General features: G+C 38.8%; 1 pseudogene; it reads right to left on the minus strand.

Moving 5' to 3' along the window:
- The window catches only part of LOC148005265 (aldose reductase-related protein 2 pseudogene), a 96,829-nt pseudogene extending 79,635 nt beyond the window's left edge, over positions 1 to 17,194 (minus strand).

A 17,194-nucleotide genomic window follows, 5' to 3' on the forward strand; every position in this document is an offset into this window, starting at 1 on the left:
TTTTTTTGGATTCTTGTGAATATATTCAGATATCTTCTTCCCTGAATTCTTACCATCAGACTTTAGTTTTAGTAAGCTGTAGATCTGACTTAGGTGCATATCTCTGTTAGAAGGGTCAGTTACGAGAATAGGTCCCCTATTGAAGGAATCAGAGAAAGAACTGGAAGAGCTTGAAGGGGCTCGAGACCCCAAAAGTACAACAATGCCAAGCAACCAGAGCTTCCAGGGACTAAGCCACTACCTAAAGACTATACATGGACTGACCCTGGACTCTGACCCCATAGGTAGCAATGAATATCCTAGTAAGAGCACCAGTGGAAGGGGAAGCCCTGGGTCCTGCTAAGACTGAACCCCCAGTGAACTAGTCTATGGGGGGAGGGCGGCAATGGGGGGAGGGTTGGGGAGGGGAACACCCATAAGGAAGGGGAGGGGGGAGGGGGATGTTTGCCCGGAAACCAGGAAAGGGAATAACACTTGAAATGTATATAAGAAATACTCAAGTTAATAAAAAAAAAAAAAGCAATCTACAGATTCAATGCAATCCTCATCAAAATTTCAACACAATTCTTCACAGATATAGAAAGAGCAATTCTCAACTTCATATGGAAAAACAAAAATACCCAGGATAGTGAAAACAATTCTCAACAATAAAAGAACTTCTAGAGAATCACCATCCTGACCACGAGCTGTATTACAGAGCAATAGTAATGATAATAATAATAATAGTAATAATAATAATAATAATAATAATAATAATAATAATAAACATGGCAAAGACAGACAGGTAGATGAATGGAATAGAATTGAAGATCTAGAAATAAACCCACACACCTATGGACATTTGATCTTTGACAAGAAAGCCAAAACCATAGAGTGGGAAAAAAGAAAACATCTTCAACAAATGGCACTGGTCTAACTGGCTGTCTGCATATAGTAGAATGCAAATTGATCCATATTTATCACCTTGTACAAAGCTCAAGTCCAAGTGGATCAAGAACCTCAACAGGAAATAAGTTACACTGAATTTAATAAGAGACAAAGTAGGACATAGCCTCAAATGCATTGGTACAGAGGAAAATTAACTGAACAGAACATCAGTGGCTCAGACTCAAGACTTAAAATCAACAATTGACAAGTGAGACCTCATAAAACTACAAAGCTTCTGTAAGGCAAAGGAAGGATACTGTCAATAGGACGAAATGGCAACCCACAGATTGGGAAAAGATCTTTACTAACCCTACATCCAATAGAGAGCTAATATCCAAAATATATAAAGAACTCAAGAAGTTAGACCCCAAAAACCCAAATAACCCAATTTTTAAAAAATGGGGTAGAGTTAAACAGAATTCTCAACAAAGGAATCTCAAATGGCCAAGAAACAAAGAAATGTTCAACATCCTTAATCATCAGGGAACTGCAAATGAAAATTACCCTGGATGATCAGGATGGTAAGATCAAAAACTCAGGTGACAGCAGATGCTGGCAAGGATATGGGGAAAAAAGAACATTCCTCCATTGCTATTGGGATTGTAAGCTGGTTAAGACCACTTTGGAAAACAATATGGCGGATCCTCAGAAAATTGGAAATAGTTCTACCTGAAGACCAAGTTATACCATTCCTAGGCATATAACCAAGATGTTCCATCATACCACAAGGACACAAGTTCTACTACATTCATTGCAGAAACTGGAAACAACCCATCTGTCCCTTGTGATGGTTTGTACATGCTTGGCCCAGGGAGTGGCAGTATTAGGAGGTGTGGCCTTGTTAGTGTGAGAGAAGTTGGTACCAGGGACTTTGGATTTGGATTTGGAAAACAGAGGAATGCTTTAAGTGGGGCTTAACAGGCTGCCCTAGTAGGAATATGGAAGACTCTGTTGCTGAGGGTGATTTGAACTATGGAAACTTCCTCTTCAGAGGAGAATAAATTTAAATGTGGCTGAAAAAAAAAAAGAAATACTCAAGTTAATAAAAAAAAAAAAAGAAGGGTCAGTTACAGTTGCAGTCTATTGTTTGGTAAGTGCTAATAATTACATAGTTACAAAATTCTTCACTACTGGCTTCCTGTATATCTTTTAGCATTTACTGCTTTTTGTCAGTGAGAAAGACTTTATTCTAAAAATATCAACAATATCAAGTAAACATGACAGAAGTGTAGTTATGACAGAGTCTAAATGTGTGTACTTGTTTGCCCTCCTAGAACTTCAGCCTTAATTTAACATCTAAGCCCTGCACAGTGGAAGTCTTTCAACCTCTTTGCAAATCCACATATTTCATGTATCACTGAAATAAAGCGAAGCTTTCAACATTTATTTTTATTACCTTTGTTTATTTGTTATGTGCGCATGTGTATTTTCACTTGTGAGCCATGGCATGTGTTGGGGCTCAGAGAACAGCTTATGGGAGTTGACGGATCTCCTTCCACCATGTGAGTCCTGGAAGTTGACTTATCAGGTCAGTGACAATTACTTGCATCATCTGACCTACCTCAACTGGTAAGATAACTGTTCGGTAAAAAAACAAAAAAGCAATAAAATTATTATTAATTAACTTGCTCCCATAAAAGTAAAACATTAAAAAAACTCATGAACTTTCTTTGGAATTTCTGTGACTTATCCAAAAGTTCAATTACTCAAATTAATTAAATTTGTTAAGTAGGGGAAATAAAACATATATTGTGTGTTTCTGACAGATTTTCATCTTTCAAAGACACACCAAATATGGACAGGAAACCGGGAAGGGGAATAACCTTTGAAATGTAAGTAAAGAAATATATCTAATAAAAAATTAAAAAAAAATCTGTTCAACCATAAATGTCTATTTCATGGGTAGGAAGGCTCAAATATCAAAGTAGAATAAAATTTGTTAAAAATACTTTCGCCATTCTGAAATTAAAAGCACCAAACTGATTTTTATGGTCTTGTGAGTTAGGAAGGAAGAAATGTAAACTGAATGGGTGCTAACGAAAGACAAGGAGATGGAATGACATGGGAAACTGTGCAATCATGTATCGTGTATCTAACTATTTCTTTGACTGGAGCTTTATTATTTGCAATAATTTAAAATGATTATAATCTTTAATTTTTCATGAAAACGTTCTTAAGGCAAATACTGATGCACGTGTACATAATTAACATCACCCCATTTTACAGACATGAAAGATCATTCTTCCAAAAGAGCTTCTCCTGAAGGCAATTAAGTTCTTATGACATATCTATCAAAAGCATGTGTAAAGGTGTCTCTTATTTGCCAGATGTAATTGTCATCTTGGAGGTTTGCTGTTGAATAAACTCTCCCTTCCTTGTTCTTTCTGTACTCTGGCTGGTTGGTTCAACTCAGCTGTCCTGGCTCAAGACCCCTCTCCAAGATAGATACAATCTGGCTTCTCTTAGCGTCTCACTGAATTGCTCTACTTGGCTTCAATCTAACTCTGATAGATTGTTCTAATCGTCTGGCTCCTTATTTTCTGACTTCAACTGCCTCTGCTGACCTGCACTGAACTGTATGAACTCACTAATTCCACCTCACTGCCCTGACTGCACTGACTTCCAACTGTCTCCAGACTCACTGAGGACAAACTGAACTCTCTCTCCCTATACTGCTCTTAATTAGCTTTTCTCCTGAAGGTTGAGTGCAGCTAGCCTATCTCTGACTCATTCTGTCCACTCTTTCTCTCATTGGTTACTTTGTCTGCTCCTCGATTAGATGCCATTTTCAAGCATGGCTGTTTCCTTTTATAAACCAATTTTACCTTAAAGATGTATACTAAGCATATGTCTATATTCCAGCCAGAGGGACTAAAAATGTGTGGTTTGTGTGCATTCCAGCCAGATCACCCAGATCTATGTCTTTGGATTTGATTCCCTTACAAGAGCAGCTAAGTTGCTGGATAAAATTCCTCCACAAGAGTGGGCACTAATACAGTATTGATTATCAGTGGTATTTAGAACTTTTGGGCCTGTTCCATGCACATTAAAATATTTTTGACATTTTGAAAATAAGAACATATTATTAAAATAATAATAGCTTTTCTCATTTAAAGAAGTTCTGCAAGTTAATATTAATTGCTGTGTTACAATGAACAGTATTTGATGAATGTTAGAGTGTGGTACATATTATCTATTATCGTTTCATTCGTCTTTCTGGGCCAGGGATGTAGCAAGAACAAAACAACTAAATGAAAATGTATGGTGTGTATAACTAACTAAGGGAAATAAGCAAAATACCTAAGTAATTGGTAAGTTATACAGTGAAAAATTTGAATGAAGCTGTGGATGGGAAGTACACTAATGTTAGAGAAAGGCTGAGAGTTTATTTAACTCCAGGAAGGCACTAGCCTTACCTCATTAATAGACAAATGAGTACATTAGTAAAGACTTGAAGAAGAGAAGAGAATAAGCCATGGGATGTTTGAACACAGAGAATTTCCAAAGTGTATGTCTGAGTTACGGAAGGAAGTTATTAATGAGAACGTAATGACAGAGTAATGGAATTGTATATTTTACCAGATATTTAAAGGCATGTCAGAAGAACTCCTTATGAATTATGAGTTATGGGAAGTGCACTGAGAATCAGATGTGTCTTGGGTATGATGGTACACACCTGTGAGTCTACAATAAGGGAAACTGAGACAAGAATTACCAATTCAAGACCAAGCTGGCTACAGGGTGAGACATTGTCTCAAAGAAAATTGGAAGATGTTCTTGAGGTGTGACAGTATGGGCTTAGAAGACTTCAGGGCCTTTGCTTTAATTTGAGGAAAATGGAAATTCAGTGGCAAGCTTTTGGGTAAATATCAGATCAGACTACATCCTAACATGGTCAGTAAGACAACTCTGAAAGGGGACAGTGCTTGAGGTGGGGATGGCTCAGAGGCATGGTTGGATAATTGATATGTTTTCAGTAATGCAAGTGACTTTGTCAAACTTTATATTCAATGTGCATGGGAAAAGAATAAAAAATAATTCTGAAGTATGTATTTGAGTCATGGAAGGAAGTTATTAAGAATGTAATGATATATCTTCCTTGAATATCTTACCATACGTTCAAAGGAGGAGACAATATGCAATGGATAAGTTATGCAGAGGCCAAAATAGAAAGATCTGGACTGCTGATAAAAATTTAATAGTCTTGATCATGCAAATAGACTTCCACTGTGCAATTGAATGCAATGTCTAAAGGTGATTGTGGACAGAAACTAGCTACTGACTGCTGTTTCTTCCTAGAGTTTCAATGCTATGAAAGACATGCAGGGCCCAGCAAAGGTTTCTAAGGGTAAGGGTAGAGAGTTAGGGAAGTTAAAGAAGACTTATGCTGAGCTAACAGTCAAGGAAGGAAACAGAATTAAAGATTAATAGATAATATAAACTATGAACAGCTGTTGAGTCTGCTCTCAGTGAACTTCCTCATCCTTTGTTGGTTCTTCGTGGGTAGAGATTTATGCATCCATATTGATTGGAGTGCACTCACTATGGCTTATTATTAGGGACTTTCAACTTTGCTTGTTTGTCTCCAGCCCTTAAGCAAAACATTTGTTTTATTGTCTCCTTGTTGCCCCACTCCAGTGCCTTTTTTCTCCTAAATTTCAATAATGTCCCATAGTTGTTGTTAAATTGAGTCCACTGATAGTTTAAATATTCATAAGCTGCCCACTTGAAGAGGCCATACATTGTCAAATGTCATTTTCTTCATATACTCTCTGAAGAATAAATTTGTTTACAGTTTTTTTATATATACTTTCTTGTGACTTTTAAAAGAACATTCATATCTTATTTCTTGATAGTTACATTTATTGAGAGTAGATATAGAGGTAATAAATTCAAGCTACATTGTGAAATTCAATTTAATTAAAAAAATACAAAGTACTAAAATGAATTAAAGCTTAAAGTAGGTGATGAAAAATGAGATGAGTAAGATAAGTCTACTGTTGTCTGGAGCATCAGGGGGCATTGGAAGGCTGCATGTTGTAATTTATACCATTGGTATTGTGTTGCATGTAGTTTTAAAAATCATGCTACTGCCTTATCCAGGGAGCTGCGACTGCACTACCAGCCCCTCCAAGCCCCCTTTTGTTCCAACTTTGCTCTGGTTTTGGCACCACCAGCACTGACGAAGCTTCTCTTTCCTACCTGCCTTTGCTCCTGGAGGGATTGCATTACCAGCCCACTCCCAAGATCTTGAATCTGAGGATAAAAGACACACACTGCTCCATTCCCTTTAGAATTTGCTTCTAGGAACAATTGCGGGGTGCAGATATCTCCTTCCTGGAAATACATGCCTTTATCAATTTATTAGCTCCATCTCGTCCTCTGCCCTAAACTTAGTGGCTTGATTCAACTAGCCCCCGCCAACATCCTTGGCTCCCACCCATAGTGGAGGCTGAAGGTACTGGCTGCCCTGAGCCCTTACATGACTGCTACATTCTACTTGTTCCAAAGCATGGCAGAAAAGCCCCTCTCTTTCCCTGCATTTCCTTTTCCTCTTGGAACTCAGAAGTCCCATCTGTACCTTCTGTCCAGCAATCGCTCCCCCTTCCTCCAGCTTTCCTTATTGACAAATCAAGAATCAATTGGGGAATAAGACATTAGCAATAGAACCTTCCATTACAGTATTGAGGTTAGACGGCATAGGAATTGTCTAAATTTTACCCTCATGTCTGTTCCAATGAGCTCATTACACTAAATCACAGAAATTTGCCTTTGGCTTTTATTCTGGTTCATTTTATGAGAAAAATTCATGTTGGCAGCTCAGCCATCCCTAGTTCTTTCTTTCCCTTTTCCTTTTGACAGCATGAAATGACAGCATTGTCTTTCTTTACATAGTTTAAGAGCAGATTCATCATTTGGCGAAATAAGTGGTATGGTGGTTTGAATATGCTTGGCTCAGAGTATCATCATTAGGAGGTGTGGCCTTGTTGCAGTAGGTGTGGCCATGTTGGTGGAAGTATGTCACTTTGAGGGTGGGCTTTGAGATTCTCTTCCTAGCTGCCTAGAAGACAGTTCTTCCTGGTTGCTTTTGGATCAAGATGCAGGACTCTCAGCTCCTTTCCACCACCCTGCCTGCATGCTGCTATGCTTCCTGCTGGACTAAACGTCTGAAACTATAAGCCAGTCCCAATTGTTTTCCTTTATAAGAGTTGCCTTGGTCATGATGTCTCTTCATAGCAATAAAACCCAAAATAAGACAGAAGGTGGTACCAGGGGTGGGGTATTGCTGTGATAGACCTGACTATGCATTTTTTGAAAGATTTTATATTTTGGGACTTTGGATTTTACATGTTTGAGACTTAAAGCAAGGGAATAATTTAAGTAGGACTCAATGGACCTAATAAGAATGTGGAAGACATTGGTGCTGAGAATGACTTGAACTCTGGAGATTGTTCTTATGTTGTTTTGGTGGAGAATGTTGCTGTTTTTTGCCCTTGTCCAAAGAGTCTATCTGAGTCTAAAGTGAAGAGAGTCAAATTGATTGAATTGACAAAGGATGTCTCAAAACAATCCAGTTTAGACTTTGTGCTCTGGTTTAGTCTCATGAAGAGCATTTTGGTGAAGCATAGCAAGGTTTAAAAGAAAAAAAATACAAAATATGTGGTTTAAGTAATAAAAGGACAACAGGAGGTGCAATGGAGCTAAATGCTGTGTTCAAGGAGGAGGTAAATATATTAAGGGAGTGTGACTTTGGGGCAAGATACCACCAAGATAAGCTTATTGTCTATGCATTTGCATATTATTATCATTATTATTATTATTGGCATTATTATTAGTTGGTTATTTCTTTCATTTGGACTTGTAATCTGGAATGAACTATGATCCAGAAATGGATGACACAGGCTTTTGATCTGGATCTTGAGGATTAGTGGCCATAAAAAGCTTAAGTCCAGGCAATTCCAGCATTCTCCAAGAGACATAGCCATGCAGATCTCTGAGTTCAAGGTCAATCTGCAGAGCAAGTTCCAGGAGAGCCAAGCAGGAAAACAGAAAGCTGGTGGTGATGTAATAAAACAAGGGGTCATGTTCCAGTTCCAGTCAGTAGCTTCAGCCATGTAGCTCTGGCTTTAGAATCAAGAGTCAAATGAGATTACCAGGACAATTGATGGCACTAGTTAGCTGAAGCTACAAAATTAGCAGTCATTAAGAGGAGACCAGCATCACTGAAGTGAAATCTTCTGGGAAGTGTTTTTTGAGAGCAAAGAGAAGCTGTGTCCCAGAGGTAGCCCAGGTCGTATCTCATGCTAAATCTGGATTTGTTTATGTGTAAGCATCACCCAGGTAGTACTGGTTTTGAAGGCATGAAGTCATCATGGTAAGCAGCTGAGGCTTGGCACTGTGAAAGACAAGGGAAAGCCATTGGCAAAAGTGCAGGCTCAGTTGCAGTTGATGATGCAGGACTGGAAATGTCATGCAAAGAAGTTGAGGTATCATAAAGGTACCAATGAGAAAATATTTAAAAAGCCCAGTTGCAATGAGAAACCCCAGCATGTTACAGATGCCAGTACCATGGGATAACCACCAGAATCAGCAGCAACAGTGGAGTAGAGTCAACCAGGCCCTGGCATGCTATAGAGGGTAGTGGTGGAGATGTGACTCAAGCCCTTTGGACGAGCCCAGATCATCATTTGGGGATCCCAGGAATTGGAACAAGAAGCTGTGAAGTTGAAGTTGCCTTGGATGTTAGAGATACCAGAGATGTGGGATACCTGGCAAGGAGAACTGCTAACAGGTATTGGAACCAGCCTAAGAGAAAGAATTGTGTTACAGTCAACAAAGCTGAAAGGAGATGTATATTAGTCATGGAGATTCAAGGTTTGGAGTTTGCCTAGCTGGTTTTTGGACTTGCTTGATCCAGTATTTCCTCACTATGACATGTAATGTATATTCTGTGATGTTGGAGGTATGTTATCTGCTTTTTGATGTGGATTTTATAGGGGATTAAAATTAAGTGATTGTATGAAACTCAGAAGAGACTTTGAACTTTCAACATTTAAACACTGATAAGACTGTGAGAGACTATGAGGAATTTTGAAGTTAGACAAATTATATTTTACATTATGCCATGGCTAGGTATGACCCCATAGACTCATGTCTTTGAACAACCTTATGGGGGTCAGGGAGTAGAATGTGATGGTTTGAATATGCTAGGCCCAGAGAGTTGTACTATTAAGAGGTATGTCCTTATTGAAATAGGTGTGGTCTTCTTGGAGAGAGTTTGCCACTGTGGAGGTGGGCTATTCTCCCTATGCCTACAAAACAAGATGTAGAACTCTCAGCTTTTCCAGCACAATGCCTGCCTGGATGCTGCCATGCTTCTCTCCATGATGATAATGGATGGAACCTCAAAACCTGTAAGCCAGCCCAAGTTAAATGTACCTTATAAGAGTTGCCTTGATCATGGTGTTCCTTAACAGCAATGAAAACCTTAACTAAGACACTTGGTTAGTGTTACACAAAGATATTTTATATTATTTGTGGCTATTATTAATGGTGTTATTTCCCTAATTTCTTTCCTGGACCATTTACCATTTGTATAAAGGAGGGCTACTGGTTTCTATGAGTTAATTTTGTATCCAGCCAATTTGTTGAAAGTGTTTATCAACTGTAAGAGATCTCTGATAGAATATTTGGGGTCGCTAATGTATACTAGCATATCATCAGCAAATACCGATATTTTGACTTCTTCCTTGTAAATCCTTGATTTCCTTAGGCTGTCTTATTCCTCTGGCTTGACATTCAAGTACTATATTGAATAGCTAGACAGAGAGTGGACAACCTTGTCCTGTCCCTGATTTTAGTAGAATTGCTTTATAGTCTCTCCGTTATTTTGATGTTGGCTATTAGCTTGCTGTGTATTGCTTTGATTTTATTTAGGCATATGCCTTGTATCCCTGATCTCTTTAATACTTTTAACATGAAGGACTATTGGATTTTTCAAAGGTTTTCTTCAGTATCTAATGAGATGATCATGTATTTTTTCTTTTAGTTTATGTATATGATGGATTTTGTTGGTGGATTTTTGAAAATTGAACCATCCCTGAGATAAAGCCAACTTGACTATAGTGGATGATGTGTGATTCAGTTTGTGAATATTTTATTGAGTACTTTTGCATAAATGTTCATAAGAGAAATTGGTCTGAAATTCTCTTTCTTTGTTGATTCTTTGAGTGATTTAGGAATCAGGGTGACTGTGGCCCCATAGAATGAGTTTAGCAATGTTCCTTCTGTTACTATTTTGTGGAATTATTTGAGGAGGATTGGTATTAACTCTTCTTTGAAAATCTGATAGAATTCTGCACTAAAACCATCTGGCCCTGGGGTTTGTTTGTTTGTTTATTTATGTTGGGATACTTTTGATGATTGCTTCTATTTTATTTAGGGGTTATAACATTGTTTAAATAGTTTAGCTGATCTTGATTTAACTTTGGTAGGTGGTATCTGTATAGAAAATTGTCCATTTCACTAAGATTTTCCAATTTTGTGTAGTATAGCTTTTGCAATAAAATCTAATGCTTCATTGAATTCCCCTGCTCTCTCTTCTTATGTTTCCCTTTTCATTACTGATATTATTCATTTGGATACTGTCTCTCTTTATTTTGGATAGTTTGTCTAAGGGTTTTTCTATCTTGCTGATTTTCTCAAAGAGCCGGCTTTTGGTTTTGTTGATTCTTTGTTTCATTTTCTTTACTTATAACAAATTTTAGCTCTGAGTGTGATTAATTTCTGTCTTCTAATCCTCTTTGGTGTGCTTTCTTTTCCTTTTCCTTCTCCTTCTCCTTCTCCTTCTCCTTCTCCTTCTCCTTCTCCTTCTCCTTCTCCTTCTCCTTCTCCTTCTCCTTCTCCTTCTCCTTCTCCTCCTTCACTTCCTTTCCTTCTTCTTCTTCTTCTTCTTCTTCTTCTTCTTCTTCTTCTTCTTCTTCTTCTTCTTCTTCTTTCTTCTTCTTCTTCATCTGCTACTTCTTCTGCTTCTGCTTCCTTATTTTTTGCCTATAGCTTTGAGGTATACTTTTACATTTTGGTATGAGAAATGTCTAATTTCTTTCTGTAGGCACTTAATGCTGTAAATATGAACTTTCCTCTTAGCAAGGTTTTAATTACATCACATAAATTTGGATACATTGTGCCTTAATTTTCATTGAACTGTAGAAAGTCTTTAATTTCTTTCTTCCCTGACACAGAGATTATTGAGTAGAGAGTCGTACAACTTCCATGAGTGTGTAGGCTTTCTGGTGTTCTAGTATTGTTGAAGTCTAGGTTTAATCCATGGTAGTCTGATAAGATACAAGGCATTATTTCAATTTCCTTGTATCTCTTGAGGCTTGCTTTGTGACTGAGTATGTGGTCAATTTTGGAGAAGGATCCATTAAGTGTTGAAAAGAATTATATTCTTTTGTGTTTGCGTGAAACATATTCTAGAGATGTCTGTTAGCTCCATTTGATTCACATTATCTGTTAGCTTTGTTAGTTCTCTGTTTCGTTTTGTCTGGAGAACCGGTGAATTGGTGAGAGTGGGGTATTACATATCCAACTGTTACTGTGTGGGGATCAATGTTCGATTTAAACTTTTACAATGTTTCTCTTACAAATGTTGGTGCCCTTGTGTTTGGGGCATAGATGATCATAATTGAGATGCCATTTTGATATAATTTTCCTTTGATGATGATGAAGTATCCTTCCCTGTCTCTTTTGATTATTTCTTTAAAGTTTATTTAATTAGAATGGCTACTGCAGCTTCCTTCTTCGGTCCATTTGCTTGGAAACCTTTTCTCTAGGCCTTTACTATGAGATAATGTCTATCTTTATTGCTGACGCCTGTTTCTTGTATGCAAGAGAATGATGGATCCTGTTCTCACATTGATTCTGTTAGCCTGTGTTTTTTTTAATTGGGGAATTGAGTCCATTGATATTGAGTGATAATAATGATATTTTTTATGTTATTTCGATGTGGGTGGTATTAGCATATGCATGTATTCTTCCCTTCTCTTTGCTGCTATAGAATTACTTATTTCCTATGTTTTCCTTGATGTAGTTATCTTCCTTGGGTAGGAGTTTTCCTTCTAGTATTTTCTGTAGGGCTGGATTTGTGGATAGATATTGTTTGAACTTGGATTTGTCTTGAAATATCTTGTTTTCTCCATCTGTGGTTATTGAGTTTTTTGATGAGTATTGTTGTGTAGGCTGGCATCTGTGGTCTTTTAGAGATTGTAATATATCTGCAGAGAATGGAGGTCCAGAGAGAATAGCAGCTACTTAGGGCAGCTTGGCATGCCCCAGAGAACTCAGTAAGAAGGATGAATCTATTTAATTTCTCCATACCTTTTCTGTGCCAATTCAGCAACTGTTAATCAGTTTGTCTTATTCCTCTCATGTAGTATATCTCTCTCTCTTTTTTTTTTTTTATCGTGTCAAGCCAGGAGAGGAAGAGAGGAAGAGAGAGAGAGAGAGAGAGAGAGAGAGAGAGAGAGAGAGAGAGAGAGAGAGAGAAAGGAAATGGAGAGCGGAGGGAAGAGTGAGAGTGAGGAAGAAGAGTGAGAGTGAGAGGAATAGTGAGAGTGAGAGGAATAGTGAGAGTCTCCTGTAGCTTTATTCACCACTTATATACCCAAGTCTCCAGGTAGAAAATAACTGGGAAGCACAGTGGGAAACCCTGGCTCATGACTTTGGTAACAAAAGACCAACTACCAGACCTGAATTAATTAGGGAGAAATCCCAGAAGACCAGCCTAAATCTCCAGGATAAAGGCTGAGGAAGTAAAAGGCAGAAGTAAATTGACCACCACCCAGGTGTGGTCCAGGTGTGTCAGTTCCACATGCATCAGCCGGGCTCAGCAGAGGTCATGCAGTGGAGACACCGGGTGTTTACTACTTGGTCTTTTCTTCCTGTGCTGTAAATACATGGGAGAGGCCTCTGTCCAACAATCCCATGACTTTTACTGTGGCCATGCAGTTACAAAGCGGCCAGGCCCAAATCCAATATGGCACTACATCTCCCCCGTTATTCTTTTATAAAAAACCATTAGGTGGAAGTAGTGGTCTGAGAGAGATCAGACATGCCTCACAGAGTGCCCAGCTCGGCCATGGCGAGCCACTCTTGCAGTTAGGACTGCACCCCAATGGTTAGGAATGAACTTATGCTGTAACACACCGTTCTGGGCTATACGTGTGTGTTTATTGGGGGAGAAACTGGGCAGAGGAGCATTTGACCGGCCTGTATGTTTAAACGGGGTGTAGCTAACTCTGTCTTAGGATCGACCTCTCAGACCCCAGCCTCTCTGTCATAGGACCACCTTGTCGCCCTCAAGGCTCCATGTCTAGATTGGTCAAGGGTCAGAGGAAGTTGCCCGTCGCTGAGAATAGCTACATCAGGTCATCTTCTCATTCCTCTTATTTGAGCCCAGGGGCGAAAGAGTAGGAGCCAGATGGCATTAATATAAGAGACGGTGGAAATTGAGCCTCTCCCGATAAGTAGTGGGCACCTCATCTGGTTCTCCTCAGCTGCTATGGCCATACCACCAAGGGCCTAGTCAAGCCTCTCCTGTAATAAAATTTAGAATTCCCGATTGTTAGCAACTACTCCAGAAAGTTCACCCACTGTGCTTGCCTAACAATAGATTGGGGGAGGGTAACTCCAGACACTGCAGACACAATGGCTGCAGCAGTAATGGCTGCTACAATAGCAGCGAAAATGCCAAGGTCTTTCCCAGGACAGTTCAGGATCGGTCATTCTTCTCTGGAACAACCAGCAGGCAATGGAACCATGTCTGAGATCTGCAGAACCAGGGCAGAGTTCCCCAGTCCACAGCAGCTTCCAGCAAGCAGCAGTGCACAGAGGGTCGGAGGGCAGGCCTCGGTGGGACAGGACACACTGACTGCAGCAACGCCAGAATTTCTGTGATGACAAAAGATGAGGGGAAACCTTCTATCTTCCTCTCAGGGCAGAGGAATGACTCCAGGGACCCGAACCACGAGAGCTGAATCTTCATGCTCCCAGGATCAGCATGTCTCACCAGACACTCAGGCAGCTGGCACACTCCTGCAGCATCCTGTAGAAAAAACACAAACATTCCTTCTTCCCCATATAAAATATCTGGACAGGAACATGTCAATAAGTGGATCTCTCTATTTCACCTAGGCAGAAGTATGCCTAGTTGTAGGGTGCCATAAACTTTGGCATCCAAATTTTTAAAATTGAAATAAAAGGAGCATTATTTAGCATACATGGATAACTCCCCCTTTTTATTTATTAAGATATAGTAAAGATATTATTTATTAAGGTAAGTCCTCAAGGATTAAGTTGAGGACACTGAGCACTTGTATTTATAAATTGACTTGTATACCAAATTATCGTTTCCAGCATTATTGTTTTGGATATATAAAGAATGAGGTTTTTTTGACTAATTGTTCTTATGTAAGGCCTATAATCTGTCTGGAATCTTGTCCTCCCTTGTTAAGGAGCCCAGGCAATCCAGTTTGAGTTCTTAAATGTCCTATAAAGGAACAGTATTTAGTGCTCTTAACCACTAAGCCATTTTTCTAGCACCTCACAAACTTTATTTACCTAAACATAAGCATTAATTAGAAATGTCAAATCTTGTAAATTTTGTCCAGATTCAGTCTTACTAGAAATCCCTGAGCTGGCAGGGTGAAGCTGGAAGTTGAAAGTAAACAAATGGAGTCTTCCTCTTTTCATGAGGGTGTGTTATCAACTCTATTACCATTTTTAAAGAGCTGGGTCTATGGTTTTGTTTAGTTGTCTCAGCCAGAGCACTGAAGGGACAGTGAGTTGTCAGACATTTATACTGAAATCACTCACTGATTTCATGTAGAAAACTTGTCTCTAAGTAATTGAAATCAATTGTAAACCACAAGCCACACATTGGCTATCAGTATATGAATTGAAAGCTTGATTTAAAAACAGTGGCTAAACTATGGAATTTAATAATCTGTGTTGAAGCAATAGAAACTCAAGAGAATAAACAAGTGATCTAATCATATATGTAGCCTTTTCATTAGATGAACCACCTATAAATGTACTAAGCGCATTTCCTATGGGTTGTACGCACAAATATGTAGGAAGTACAAAAGCATGTAAAGAGTAAAATTATCAATTTCGTCTGAAAAATTTGTATATGTAATAGGCCAAATATCAGTATTTAGTAGTAACCAATTAACTGTTGTTTGGAGTAAGATATGTTTTACCAGGTTTCTATTCAAAATACTTCCATGACTCCAGTCCACAACTCTGTACTAACACAGCTGAAGCTTTATCTCCAATGTGCATAACAAAGACCTAAGTCCTCTGGTAAGGTGAGGTACTTAGCCAATTAACATATCTTTAGAAGCTTAAAATTAGCTTTAAATATTCTTATCTGGAGTAGTGTAACAGCTACTCCCCAAATATTAAAGCTCATTTTGAGAGCAAAGTTTGTAGTAAAAATTTTCCATATACATTGAAAGATTTAAGTTCTAACTTCTTACAATGAAGAAGCAACAAAATTATATAATACAAGGCTGTTAGCAATCCTCTAACTCTATCTTGAATGGCGGTTGAAGTAAGCAAACAGGCTATAATGCTCTCACAAGTTCTAAAACCTCATCAATCCTTCATAAATCTTGTAACAATCTCTACCTGTTTGATTTTTTCTCAATTATAAATAAGTTTGAGTTACTCAATGTAACACTGGCAATCCTTAATCACAATCCTTACGTTCTCCTTGTAACACCAGAGCACAACCACAAGGTCACCTGAGTTCTGAGTAGTGACTAGGCAGCTGTCCTTGGGGCAGTGGAATTAGCATTAAAATACAGATAACTTCAGGGCAAACCACAACTTTGGAAAGCAAAACTTAACCTCTAACAATCTAGTCTCCAAAATCCAGTCTCCAAAACATCGAGTCTATCCTTCATGCTACAAAGTTTGACTGCCAATTCCTACATATGAACGCACAATGGTGCGGTCTCTAATACCTCAACAAAGAGACATTGCCCTAAATTCTTTTAGAAGCCTGGTTTCTAGAATAAGAGTTCCATAAAAAATATTATCTCAATTTAGACCTATTTCCCTAGGTTGGCTCATGCCACATGTTGTCTAGAATGACTCTATCTAAATTACCAGCTTTATGTCAACTTTCTGTTACCAATATTATACCTTTTTAACCATATCCAATAACTTAAAAGCCAATAGTCCATAACCAAGGCATGTAGAGCATATTTATACATTCAAAACCAATCAGAAACAAAATTGAAGTGGCTACACCTATCTTTAATATTTAGACCAAGCACCATTTTTACTTTTCTAGCTATGATTTTAAGAGAAGCACCTTGTCACCTGCTAAGTCTAATAATAAGTCAGGGATTTTTCTAAGAGAAACAGCCATCAGTTCCTGTACCAAAGAAGCTGAGGAGCTGCTAGCGCCTTTAAGATCAGCTCATGTAGACGCTCACCCCCGGGCAGCTTCTCCAGCTGACCTATGCTCCTAGCTACAGGTGCAGGACTCTAAAGGCCGATTGAAACTGCTTTTTATTCATTTGTTCCTTTTTGAAACGAATTAAAACAAAATCAAGATGTGAACGATTGACAGATAAAGTTTTTACCATTTTTTTCTTTTGAACACGAAACATAAAACATTTAAACAACGAGAAACAAAAACCACAGACATAAACTGACAGACATGGACAGCTTGGTGCACCAAGGACAGACAATAGACATAAAAGGAAAAAACTAGATGGTGTCCCGCCGAAGGGACCCACATATCCTACCTATGGAACCCAGAACCAGAAATAAGCATTTCTCCAATAGGAGCCAGCAGAGAGGCAGGACGTCTCCTGCTTTCCCTCTGTTCCTAGGAGAGCTCTGAAAAGGTTTTTCTTTCTCCAAAGCAACCGCGGAGAGTCTGGGAGGACTGTTTTTCCCCAACCCGTTCCCTTCATGTCTAGGGTGTAAACTATCTCTAGCCAGGGTCCAAAGACTAAAATATAACTCTAACAGAACACATATGCAAAAACACTTTAGCGTTACCTTGTCCCTTTTTTATGACAAGTTTTACTCAGGCTAGCCCAAATCATCCAGGCCTTTCCTGACCCATCTTACGTCCAATCCATCCCTTCTCCTATGCCGGCCGGGCTCCAGGGACGTCCCGTAGGTGGTACCCCCTTTCTTCTCCGATCTCGGTGGGACCTCCATTTGTCGGCGCCAGCACCGACAT

Source organism: Rattus norvegicus, chromosome 6, assembly GCF_021556685.1.
Source record: "Rattus norvegicus strain SHRSP/BbbUtx chromosome 6, alternate assembly SHRSP_T2T, whole genome shotgun sequence".
Lineage (NCBI taxonomy): Eukaryota > Metazoa > Chordata > Mammalia > Rodentia > Muridae > Rattus > Rattus norvegicus.